The 12,733-nt window shown below is 46.1% G+C and overlaps 1 non-coding gene across 1 annotated transcript; it reads left to right on the top strand.

Moving 5' to 3' along the window:
- The first annotated feature begins 7,985 nt into the window (after positions 1 to 7,985).
- On the top strand, positions 7,986 to 8,092 carry LOC112587681. Its single transcript, XR_003112181.1, has one exon. It is a non-coding gene; the product is annotated as a U6 spliceosomal RNA (small nuclear RNA).
- The last annotated feature ends 4,641 nt before the right edge of the window (positions 8,093 to 12,733 follow it).

Here is a 12,733-nt window from a genome sequence, read left to right as displayed (position 1 = left end):
GCTTCTGCACAACTAAGGAAACTATTAGCAAGGTGAAAAGGCAGCCTTCAGAATGGGAGAAAATAATAGAAAATGAAGCAACTGACAAACAACTAATCTCAAAAATATACAAGCAACTCCTACAGCTCAACTCCAGAAAAATAAATGACCCAATCAAAAAATGGGCCAAAGAACTAAATAGACATTTCTCCAAAGAAGACATACAGATGGCTAACAAACACATGAAAAGTTGCTCAACATCACTCATCAGAGAAATGCAAATCAAAACCACTATGAGGTACCATTTCACGCCAGTCAGAATGGCTGCGATCCAAAAGTCTACAAGCAATAAATGCTGGAGAGGGTGTGGAAAAAAGGGAACCCTCTTATACTGTTGGTGGGAATGCAAACTAGTACGCCACTATGGAGAACAGTGTGGAGACTCCTTAAAAACTAGAAATAGAACTGCCTTATGACCCAGCAATCCCACTGCTGGGCATACACACTGAGGAAACCAGAAGGGAAAGAGACACGTGTACCCCAATGTTCATAGCCAGGACATGGAAGCAACCTAGATGTCCATCAGCAGATGAATGGAGAAGAAAGCAGTGGTACATATACACAATGGAGTATTACTCAGCCATTAAAAAGAATACATTTGAATCTGTTCTAATGAGGTGGATGAAACGGGAGCCTATTATACAGAGTGAAGTAAGCCAGAAAGAAAAACACCAATACAGTATACTAACACATATATATGGAATTTAGAAAGATGGTAACAGTAACCCTGTGTACGAGACAGCAAAAGAGACACTGATGTATAGAACAGTCTTATGGACTCTGTGGGAGAGGGAGAGGGTGGGAAGATTTGGGAGAATGGCATTGAAACATGTATAATATCATGTATGAAATGAGTTGCCAGTCCAGGTTCGATGCATGATACTGGATGCTTGGGGCTAGTGCACTGGGACGACCCAGAGGGATGGTATGGGGAGGGAGGAGGGAGGAGGGTTCAGGATGGGGAACACATGTATACCTGTGGTGGACTCATTTCGATATTTGGCAAAAGCAATACAATATTTTCAAGTTTAAAAATAAAATAAAATTAAAAAAACGAAAAGGACAGTAATGGATTATAATGTACTGAACAAAACAGGAACTCATGAGTTCACACCGATATAATTTAAAAATCAGAAGGGAAAGCTGTTTGTTACAGTAGAAAGCAAACTATTAATTACAGAAGAAATATGGTTAATAAAAACCATCAACGGATGCTAAAACCAGTGGGTAAAATTTTACTGAGGTATTTATATAGTCTCAAAGCATCTCCTCACAAACTCCTTAATAATTAGAAAGGAAACAGCAATTTTATAGTGGAGAAACCTGGGGATTTCCCCTTAATTACATGTCTTCTGATATGACACAATGAGGATACAACATCGCTGTTGTAATATTCCCCCCAAAATGCGTAACTTGAATCTAATCATAAAGTAATTTCAGACAAACTCAACACTCTACAAAATAATTGACCCGAATTCCTCACTGATGTCAAGGTCAAGAAAAACAAAAACAGGCCAAGGGACAATTTCAGACGAGACATGTCAATTTAATGTGATGGATTAAACTCTGATCCCAGGGGGTGAGAGAGACTAGTATAAAAGGGGTATTACGAGACAAATGATGAAATGTGAATATAGTCTGTGTATGCATGTAATAGATTTGATAATAAAATGGTATCAGTATAGAAAAAGAAAAACAAAAGGAAAGTGAAAAGAAAGTGAAGTCACTCAGTCGTGTCCAACTCTTCGCGACCCCATGGACTGTAGCCCACCGGGCTCCTCCATCCATGGGATTTTCCAGGCAAGAGTACTGGAGTGCAGTGCCATTGCCTTCTCCAAGAGACTGGATATGTGACCCCAAATACAGTGCCTGGGAGAGGTCACCCTGGGGACTGAAGACATGTGACCTCAGAGAGGGTGTCACCCTGGAAACTGTGGACATGCAACACGAGGATATGGTCTGGGAGGGGAGCTCACAGTAGAAACTGGCCGTGTCATCCCAGGTGCTCGGACGGATGTGGTAGTGTCACCGTGAAGTCTGTGGACTGTATCCACAGGTACAGGTCTGGGGGCAGGGGAGAGGTTCAGCCTGGAGACTGGAAATGTGACCAGAAGTTCAAAGTCTGGGAGTGGTGGTCACCCTGGAGACTGTGTACATGTGACCAGAAGTAAAAGTTCTGGTGAGGTGGGGTCACCATGGAGAATGTGGACATGTGACCCCAGGTGTAGGGTCTGGGAGAGGCGGTTACCCTGGAAACTGGAAATATGACCCCAGGTACAGGGTCTGGGCGAGGTGTCACCAAGGAGACTGTGGACATTTGACCCCAGGTGCTTGTATTTCAAAGGGGTCACGTTTTAGCCTGTGGATGTGTGACCCCAAGTGAAAGGCCTGGGAGTAGGGGTCACCCTGGACTGTGGTCATCTAACACCAGGTGCAGGGTCTGGGGAGAGGGCTCTCTGTGGAGACTGTGGACATGTGACCCCAGGTGTAGGTTCTGTGAAGTGTTTTCTCCCTGGAGAAAGTGGACGGGTGACTCAAAATGCAGTGTCTGGGGTAGAGGCTGACCCTGGAGACTGTGGATATGTAAAGCCGGGTGAAGTGTCTGGGAGGTGGAATCATCATGGAGACTGGACGTGTGAACCCAGGTTCAGGGTCTGGGAGAGTGTTCACCCCGGAGACTATGGACATGTGACCCTATGAATAGGGTCTACGAGGGGGTTCACCAGGGAAACTGTGACCATGTGACACCAGGTAAAGGATCTGATGTGGGGTGTAAACATGGAGACTGTAGTCATATAACCCCCGGTGCAGGGGGGAAGTGGGTCACACTGGAAACTGGGTGTGTGATCCCAGGCACATGGTCTGGGAGGAGTTCATCATGGAGATTATGGATGTGAAATTCCAGGTATAGGGTCTGGGAGGTGGGGTTACCATGCAGATTGTGTGCAGGTATTTCTGGTTATTGGGTCTGGGTGGTGGGGTCACCCTGAGGACTATGGACGTGTGACCCTAAGTGCAGGGTCTGGGGAGGGGGCTCTCCCTGAATACTGTGGATGTGTGATCCCAGATGCAGGATCTGGGACGTAGGGTCACTCTGGGCATTGTGGACATATTATATTACATCAGGTGAACAGTCTGGGACGGGGTTACTACCCTGGAGACTCTGGACATGTTATCCTAAGTGCAGGGACTGGGAAGTGGTGTCACCCAGGACACTGTGGTAATGAGACCTCAGGTACAGAATCTGGATGTTGGTTCATACTAGAAACTGTGGACATGTGATCCCATGTATATTGTCTGGGAGGGAGTCACCCTGGACACTACAGATATTTGACCCCAGGTACAGGGTCAATAGGGGGTTACCCTGGAGACTGTTTAGGTGTGACCCCATGTGCAGTTTCTGGGAGGTGGAGTCACACTTCAGACTAGATATGTGACCCTCGTCCAGCGTGTGGGAAGGGGTCACCCTGGATCTTGAGGACATGGGACCTTAGGTGCAGGGTCTGGGAAGTGGTGTCACTCTGGGGATTGTGGACATGTTACTCCAGGTGTATGATCTGGGAGGGGTTCACCCTGGAGTCTGTGGATGGGCAACCCTAGGTGCAGGGACTGGGAGGAGATATCACACCGGGCAGTGTGGTCATGTGGCCCCAGGTACATAGTCTGGAGGTGGTTTCATCCTGGAGACTGTTTATGTGTGACCCCAAGGGCCAAATCTGGGAGGTGAGTGACCCTTTAGACTCTAGACATGTGACCCCAGGTACAGGGTCTGGGAGGTGGGTTACCCTGGGGTCAGTGGACATGTGACCCAAGGACCCAGGTCTGGGGAAGGGTCTCACCAAGGAGACTGTGGATATATGACCACACATACAGGCTCTGGGAGGGTGTCACCCTGATGAATGTGGACTTGTGAACCTTGTAAGGTGTAGTCACCCTGGAGACTGTGGACATGTGAACCCAAGTGTGGGGTGTGAGTGGTGTCAACAAAGAGAATTTTGACATGTGACCCCAGGTGCAGGTACTTTGAAGCAGTAAACATGGAGCCTGTGGATGTGTGAACCCAGAGCAAGGATCTGGGAGGTGGGGTCACCCTTGAGACTGGACATGCGACCCCAGGTGCAGGGTCTTGAGGCGGGTTCACCTTGGCAACTGTGGATATGTGACCCCAGGTTCAGGGTCTTGGAGGACATTCACCCTGCAGAATGTGGACATGTGATCCCATATAGAGGGCCTGCAAGTGTTCACCAGGGAGACTGTGACCATGTGACACCTGGTATAGTGTCTGAAGAGGGGTGTCAGCATGGGGACTGTGGACATGTACACCAGGTGTTTGGATGTGGGCTGCACCCTGGAGATTGTGCATGTGTGACCCAGTTTTAGTGTCTAGGATATTTGTCACCCTGGAGATGGTGCACCTTTGGCTTCAGGTACAGATTCTGGTGGTGCTGTCACCCTGGGGACTGTGGAAATGTGACAGCAGGTACAGGGTCTGAGTAATGGGGTCACCCTATGGACTGTGGACATGTGATCCCATGTGAGAGTCTGGAAGGGGGCCTCTGTAGAGACTGGATGTCTTACCATAGGTGCAGGGTCTGGGAGGAGGTCACCATGGACACTGTGGATGTTTGACCCCAGGTACTGGGTCTTGGGGGCAGGATCACCCTGGAGACTGTGCACATGTGACCCCAAGTACAGCGTCTGGGAAGTGGGTTCAACATGGGTAATGTGGACGTTTGACCCAAAGTGTAGGGCCTGGGGAGAGGGCTAACCCTGAAGACTGGACGTGTGATTCCAGGTTTATGGTCTGGGAGGGTGTAACCTTGGAAATTGTGGATGTGTGACTCCACATATAGGGTATAGGAGGTGGGGTCACACCTTAGACTTTAGATATGTGACTCAGGTCCAGAGTCACCCTGGAGATTGTGGATATAGGATCCCAGGTGCAGTATCTGGGAGGTGGCTAACCCTGGAGACTGTGGATGTGTGACCCCAGGTATGGTTTCTGGGAGGGTGTCAGCCTAGACTGTGGACATGTGATCCCAAGTGCAGGATTTGGGAGAGAGGTCACCCTGGTGACTGGACATATGTCACCAAGTGCAGGTTATGGACAGGAGGGACAGCCTGGATACTGTTAAAGTGTGACCCCAGGCACAGGGTCTGGGCATTCCCTCATAGCTCAAAAGCTTCCTCCATAGCTCAGTTGGTAAAGAATCTACCTGCAATGCAGGAGACTCGGGTTCAATTCCTGGGTCAAGAAGATTTCCTGGAGAAGGAAATGGCAATCCACTCCAGTATTTTTGCCTGGAGAATCCCATGGATAGAGGAACTTCACTGGCTACAGTCCATGGGGTCACAAGAGTCAGACACAACTTAGTGACTAAACCACCACCACTAAGGACTGTTAAAGGGTGAGAGGTTAGTAAACAGAAAATACATAGACAGAGTCTGGCAGAGGGGGTCACCAAGGAGACTGTGTACATGTGACCCCAGGTACAGTGTCTGGAAAGGGGGTCATCCTGGTGGCTGTGGACATGTGACCCCAGGTTCAGGATCTGGAAGGAGGGTCACCATGACCCCAGGTACAAGGTAGGTGATGTACAGGGTAGGTAACGTGAGGTCACTGTGGAGACTGTGGACATGTGACTCCAAGTGTAGGGTCTGGGAGGGGTTCACATTGGAGACTGTGGACAAGTGACATGATGTGTACGGTCTGGGTGTGGGGATTACCCTGAAAATGGAAATGTGACGCCAGGTACAAGGTCTGGTAGGTAGGTAACCATGGAGACTGTGAACTTGTCACAACATGTATATGGCCTGAAAGTGGTTAACCCTGAGGCTATGTACATGTGACCACAGATTTAGGTTTGTGACGGAGTGTAAGAGTGTGTGAGGGTGTGAGAGGGAATGTAAGAGTGTAAGGATGTGCAAGGGAATGTAAGAGTATGCGAGGGTGTGAGGGAGAGTAAGAGTGTGTGAGGGCATGTGAAGGAGTGTAAGAGTGTGCAAGGGTGTGCAAGAGAGTGCAAGAGTGTGTGAGGATATGCAAAGGGCTGTAAGTGTGTACAAGGAAGTGTAAGAGTGTGTAAGATGTATGATGGAATGAGAGTGTGTGAGGGTGTGCAAGGGAGTGTCAGAGCATATGAGGGAATGTAATAGTGCAAAAGGCTGTGTGAGGGAATGTAAGAGTGTGTGAGGATGTGTGATGGAATGTAAGAGTGTGAAAGGGTGTGCAGGAGAGGGTAAGAGCATGTGAGGGAGTGTAAGAGTGTGCAAGGGTGTACAAAGGAGTGTGTCAGGTTGTGCCACAGAGTGTAAGAGCATGCAAGGGAGTATAAGAGTGTGTAAGAGTGCCCAATGGAGTGTAAGGGTGAGTGAGGATGTGCAAGGGGGTGTAAGAGCCTGCAAGGAAGTGTAAGAGCATTTAAGGTTGTGAAAGGGAGTATAAGAGCATAGTAGGGAGTGTAAGAGTGTGAAGGTTGTGGGAAAGTGTGTAAGAGCATGTGAGGGACTGTAAGAGCATGTGAGGGTGTGCAAGGGAGTATAATAGCATGCAAGGGAATGTAAAAGTGTGTGATGCTGTGCAAGGGAGTGTAAGAGTGTACTAGGGTGTGAGATGGAGTGTAAGAGTGTGAGAGGGTGTGCCAGGGAGTATGAATGTGTGAGGGCGTGTGAGAGAGTGTAAGAGTGTGCTAGGGTGTGAGATGGAATGTAAGAGTGTGAGAGCATGTTCCAAGAAGTTTAAGAGAGATCCCAGGTGCAGGATAGGTTGGGAGTCACCCTGGAACTAGTGGTCATTTCAAGAATTGTAAGAACATGGGAGAAACTATAAGAATGTGCGAGGGTGTGCAAGGAGTGTAAGAGTGAGCAAGGGAGTGTAAGTGTGTGAGGGTGTGCAATGGAGTATAAGAGTGTGCAAGGGAGTGTAAGAGTGTGTGATGGTGTGAGGGAGTGTAAGGGTGAATGAGTAAGTGTAAGACTGCAAAGGTGTGCAAGGAGTATAACAGTGTGCAAGGTAGTGGGAGGTAGTGTAATAGTGTGCAAGGGTGTGTGAGTGACTATAAGAGTGCCCAAGGGTGTGCAAGAGCAGGCAAGGATGTGCAAGAGTGTGTGATGGTGTGCAAGGGCAGGTGAGGTCATTTGAGGATGTGTAAGGATGTGTGAGAGCATACAGTGATGTGCAAGGGTGTGCGAGATTGGGCGAGAGCGTGTGAGGGTGTGCGAGAGCAAAAAAGAAGCTCTTTTCATCACAGGAGATTGGAATGCAAAAGTAAGAAGTCAAGAGATACCTAGAATAACAGGAAAGTTAGTCTTGGAGTATAAAATGAAGCAGAGCATAGGCTAACACAGTTCTGCCAAAATAATGCACCAGTAACAGCAAACACCCTCTTCCAATAACACAAGAAACAACTCTATACATGGATATCACCAGATGGTCAATACCGAAATCAAATTGATTACATTCTTTGCAGTTGAAGTTGGAACAGCTCTATACAATCAGCAAAAACAAGACCAGGAGCTGACTGTAGCTAGGATCATGAATTCCTTTTGGCAAAAATTAGACTTAAACTTAGGAAATTAGGGGAAACCACTAGGTCATTCAGCTATGACGTAAATCAAATCCCTTATGATTATACAGTGGAAGTGACAAATAGATTCAAGGAATTAGATCTGGTAGACAGAGTGCCTGAAGATTGTACAAGAGGTGATGATCAAAAGAATACCAAGAAAAAGAAATGCAAAAAGGCAAAATGGTGGTCTGAAGAGGCCTTACAAATAGCTGTGAAAAAAAAAAAGAAGCAAAAGGCGAAGGAGAAAAGGAAAAATATACCCATTTGAATGCAGAGTTCCAAAGAAGAGCAAGGAGAGAGAAGAAATCCTTCTTAAATGAGCAATACAAAGAAATAGATGGAAAAAAATAGAATTGGAAAGATTAAAGATCTCTTCAAGTGCTCACTTCAGCAGCACATATACTAAAATTGGAATGATACAGAGAAGATTTGCATGGCCCCTGTGCAAGGATGACACGCAAATTTGTGAAGCATTCCATATTTTTAAAACCTCGAATAGCCAAAGCTATCTTGAGAAAGAAGAATGGAACTGGAGGAATCAACCTGCCTGACTTCAGGCTCTACACAAAGCCACAGTCATCAAGACAGTATGGTACTGGCACAAAGACAGAAATATAGATCAATGGAACAAAATAGAAAGCCCAGAGATAAATCCATGCACCTATGGACACCTTATCTTTGACAAAGGAGGCAAGAATATACAATGGATTAAAGACAATCTCTTTAACAAGTGGTGCTGGGAAAACTGGTCAACCACTTGTAAAAGAATGAAACTAGAACACTTTCTAACACCATACACGAAAATAAACTCAAAATGGATTGAAGATCTAAATGTAACACCAGAAACTATAAAACTCTTCAAGGAGAACATAGGCAGAACACTCTCCGACATACATCACAGCAGGATCCTCTATGACCCACCTCCCAGAATATTGGAAATAAAAGCAAAAATAAACAAATGGGATCTAATTAAAATTAAAAGCTTCTGTACAATAAAAGAAACTCTAAGCTAGGTGAAAAGACAGCCTTCAGAATGGGAGAAAATAATAGCAAATGAAGCAACTGACAAATCACTAATCTCAAAAATATACAAGCAAATCCTGCAGCTCAATTCCAGAAAAATAAACTACCCAATCAAAAAATGGGCCAAAGAACTAAATAGACATTTCTCCAAAGAAGACATACAGATGGCTAACAAACACATGAAAAGATGCTCAACATCACTCATTATTAGAGAAATGCAAATCAAAACCACAATGAGGTACCATTTCACGCCAGTCAGAATGTTGGCTATCCAAAAGTCTATAAGCAATAAATGCTGGAGAGGGTGTGGAGAAAAGGGAACCCTCTTACACTGTTGGTGGGAATGCAAACTAGTACAGCCACCATGGAGAACAGTGTGGAGATTCCTTAAAAAACTGGAAATAGAACTGCCTTATGACCTAGCAATCCCACTGCTGGGCATACACACTGAGGAAACCAGAATTGAAAGAGACACCTGTACCCCAATGTTCATTGCAGCACTGTTTATAATAGCCAGGACATGGAAGCAACCTAGATGTCCATCAGCAGACAAATGGATAAGAAAGCTGTGGTACATATACACAATGGAGTATTACTCAGTCATTAAAAAGAATACATTTGAATCAGTTCTAAGGAGGTGGATGAAACTGGAGCCTATTATACAGAGTGAAGTAAGCCAGAAAGAAAAACACCAATATAGTATATTAATGCATATATATGGAATTTAGAAAGATGTAATGACAACCCTGTATGTGAGACAGCAAAAGAGATGCAGATGTATAGAACAGTCTTTTGGACTCTGTGGGAGAGGGAGGCTGGGATGATTTGGGAGAATGGCATTAAAACATGTGTAATATCATATAAGAAATGAATCGCCAGTCCAGATTCGATGCAGGATACAGGAAGCTTGGGGCTGGTGCACTGGGATGACCCAGAGGGATGGTATGGGGAGGGAGGTGGGAAGGGGTTTCAGGATGGGGAACATGTGTACACCCATGGTGGATACATGTTGATGTATGTCAAAACCAACACAATATTATAAAGTAATAATAATAATAATAAATAAATAATAATGATGATATCTACTAAGTGTTCTAGATATACTAAATCATTTCCTTTAATGTTCAAAGCTATTTAATGAGTTGTTGACTAAAAAAGATGCACAACTTGAGAGCTGCAAGTTAAGTTTTATTGGGGGCAAAATGAGGACTGCAGCCCAGGAGGCAGCATCTCAGTTAACCCTGAGAGATTGCTGCAAAGCAGCAGTAGGGGAAGGTCAATATATAAGGTTTTGATGAAGAGGGAGTTCAATATCATGGAGCACTCATTTTACAAAAGGTTTTTTGTTAGTCATGAGGATCTGATGTCACCATGAAGGTATTTAGTGCTTCTCTAGATATGAGATGCAAGGATTGAGATCATAAAATCTGTCCCTAAAAACATCCAACTATCTAAAGACCTGTCTCACCAGATTCCCTGGAGAACAGAGTGCCTCACTCTGCCCTGAGCTTCCTCAAGGGTTGCTTCAGGTCAACAGCTATACCATCACAGGATTCAATCTCCATTAAGTTAGATGGCAAATGCTTTTGTTGTTCAGTCATTGACAATGCTCTTGGTAAGTACCAATTTGTAGTTGACAGATTCTAATACTAGCCTACTTTTGAAGTGAGGAAAGTAGAGTCAGTAATTGCCCAATGTGCTATAGAAAGTGCAGGCACCTCAGAAGTCTGCTCTGTGCTTGAGGGACAGGAAGTCACTGCCAGCTCCTCCATACTCAGTCATACAGTCATCTTTCCAGCTTTCATCATAAAGAGAAATTCATCTGCTTCATCTTCTCTGACCAGTAAGCTCCCTACATCTTTCCCTTCTCAATAATATATAAATAAATATGAGAATATATGTGACTTGGGGTATGAATTTCCCTTTTTAGTATTCAAAAAGACTCTTCTGCAATAAAGACAGAAAATAAATTGGTAGAGTTCAGATGCATGGTTCAGAGGACAGTCTCCTTTGCATCCATCTCAAGGAGATTTAATGTTGTTCATCTCTGGACTTCATGAGTTTTAGTCACAGTTTCACAGAATTGTTTGTGACTGCACCCTGGCTTCATTGGGAACAGCTGTCCTGAATTGCCTTATATCAGGAAGCCTGCTGGGAAATTTATCCAAATGTCCTCCAAGGAAGACAGAGTTCTGAAGACACACATCAGTGTTGTGGGAAAAGAGTCCAGCCTGATGGAGAGCAGCCAGATAGAAGCCCTGAAGGCAAGACTCCTTTACCAGGATATTTGCAGGGCAGCCCAGCATCTCGACCATTTCCTTCTAAAAGGAAATGCCCACAAAGAGCTTTTCAAGCCTCATGTCCTGGCCCTCAGGGATATGGCCCAGCAAGTCTGCATTAAACTCATATTCTTGCACCCAGTGGATTATGGGAGGAAAGCAGAAGAGCTGCTCTGGAGGAAAACATGCTCTGATGTGGCTCTGCTGCTGCTGAAGACCAACAGAAAGCACATGGACACCTCTGAATAGTGGGAAGGCCCCCTGCGGGTGCATCTGAAGGGCAGCCTCGGGTTCTATGAATACCTCTTCCTGTTCCTGCAGGAGCATTATAAACTGGGCTTATGGAGGTTCATCGGCTGGCCTCACAATGCCATCCATTTCATCGGCTGCAAGAGAGAAGGTCTTTCGTTAGAGGAAGAGATGGCCTGGGCACGAATAGCCTGCCACTGCTGCCTGCTGTACCTGGGAGACTTGTTCTGCTTTCAGAATGAGTTCCTGGCCCTGCCCACAAAGGACCTGGAGGAGAGGTGTTATTATCAAGCCCTGTCAGTGGCACCCCATATGGGCATGTGCTTCAACCAGCTGGGAGCTCTCACAGGGAGCAAGTACTAGAACATGGAAGCCACATACTTCTACCAGCACTGCCTCCACTCGAATTGCCTTTTAAAGGAGGCATCCTTATCAAATGACTCTACCAAAATGCAGGAAAAAGATACAGTGGGCTGAAGAGGTACCAGGGGAAGAAGCTCTGTCCTAGCCAGAGGCTGTGTTGGGATAACAAAAGGTTAGCTTCCTCTACCTTCAGAATCTCTTACAGCCTCAGAGGAAATTAAAAGCCACCAGGCTTGTGGCCGTGTGCCAGCTGGTTCTGGGAGACTTCTGTCTCTGTCTTTCCTATCAGCTCTGCCCATCTGACCTGAGCCAGGCCTGCAGAGAGAAAAAGCCCACAAAAGGCTACCAGTTCCTCCCTAACCTCCTCATCTTCCACACGGTGGTCCTCTGCCTCATGAGCATGCACAGCCTGAGGACAGCAGGCTCCAAGCTGCACAGGTCAGCAATCACCTTCACCATGAACTTTTCTCTCATTCAATTCAACATGTGACAACACGCCTCCAGGCTGAGCTCCAGAAAAGGAAGCTGACTCCAGAGGTGGACATCCCCAGGGACAAGGAAGACCAACAGAAGATGGAGGCTGGGAAGGATCATTGAGACCCTCCAGCCCCCTGCCCTGGGACCCACCACAGCAAATTTCAGAAAAACCACAGGTTATCTCACATTTTCAGTGAGGGTGACAACCCAGAAGCCAGTTATCATTCTTGCTGTGACTGGGATGAGATAGGTGAAGATGAAAACACATCCTTATGCTCACAAGTCAGCTCAGAACTCAGCAGTGAAACCACTTATTCAGACACAACTGACGAAGAATAAAGTGGTTCCCTGAATCCACAAGCAATGCAGGAGGGGTAGCCAAATCCAAAGACAGAATTTCCCCTCCTGGGGACAAGCTGAAGATGTGTCAACCTCCCAGTTAACTCCTAGAACAACCAGTTCTGCTAGCCTGTCAGCCCAGTTGAGTCACAAGCTCCCAGTCAAACATGACTTTCACTTCACTCCTGTCTTCAGCAAGTTTCCTGACATCTCAGAGTCCTGCCTCCAGCAAAGCATCTATCACAGAGGACCATGTGAGCAGCTGTCTCGAGACAGAGCCTCCTGCTGGCTGAAACTCAGGGCAGAAAGCCTCCATCAGCCAACCCTGCCACAATCCCTAGATCATTCAGAAGAAACTGCAGGTCCTTTCTGCAGCGGGGCTGCAGCCATGGTCAA

The sequence above is a fragment of the Bubalus bubalis genome, chromosome 10 (assembly GCF_019923935.1).
Source record: "Bubalus bubalis isolate 160015118507 breed Murrah chromosome 10, NDDB_SH_1, whole genome shotgun sequence".
In the NCBI taxonomy this organism is placed as follows: domain Eukaryota; kingdom Metazoa; phylum Chordata; class Mammalia; order Artiodactyla; family Bovidae; genus Bubalus; species Bubalus bubalis.
This window is presented reverse-complemented; position numbering and strand designations above follow the sequence as displayed.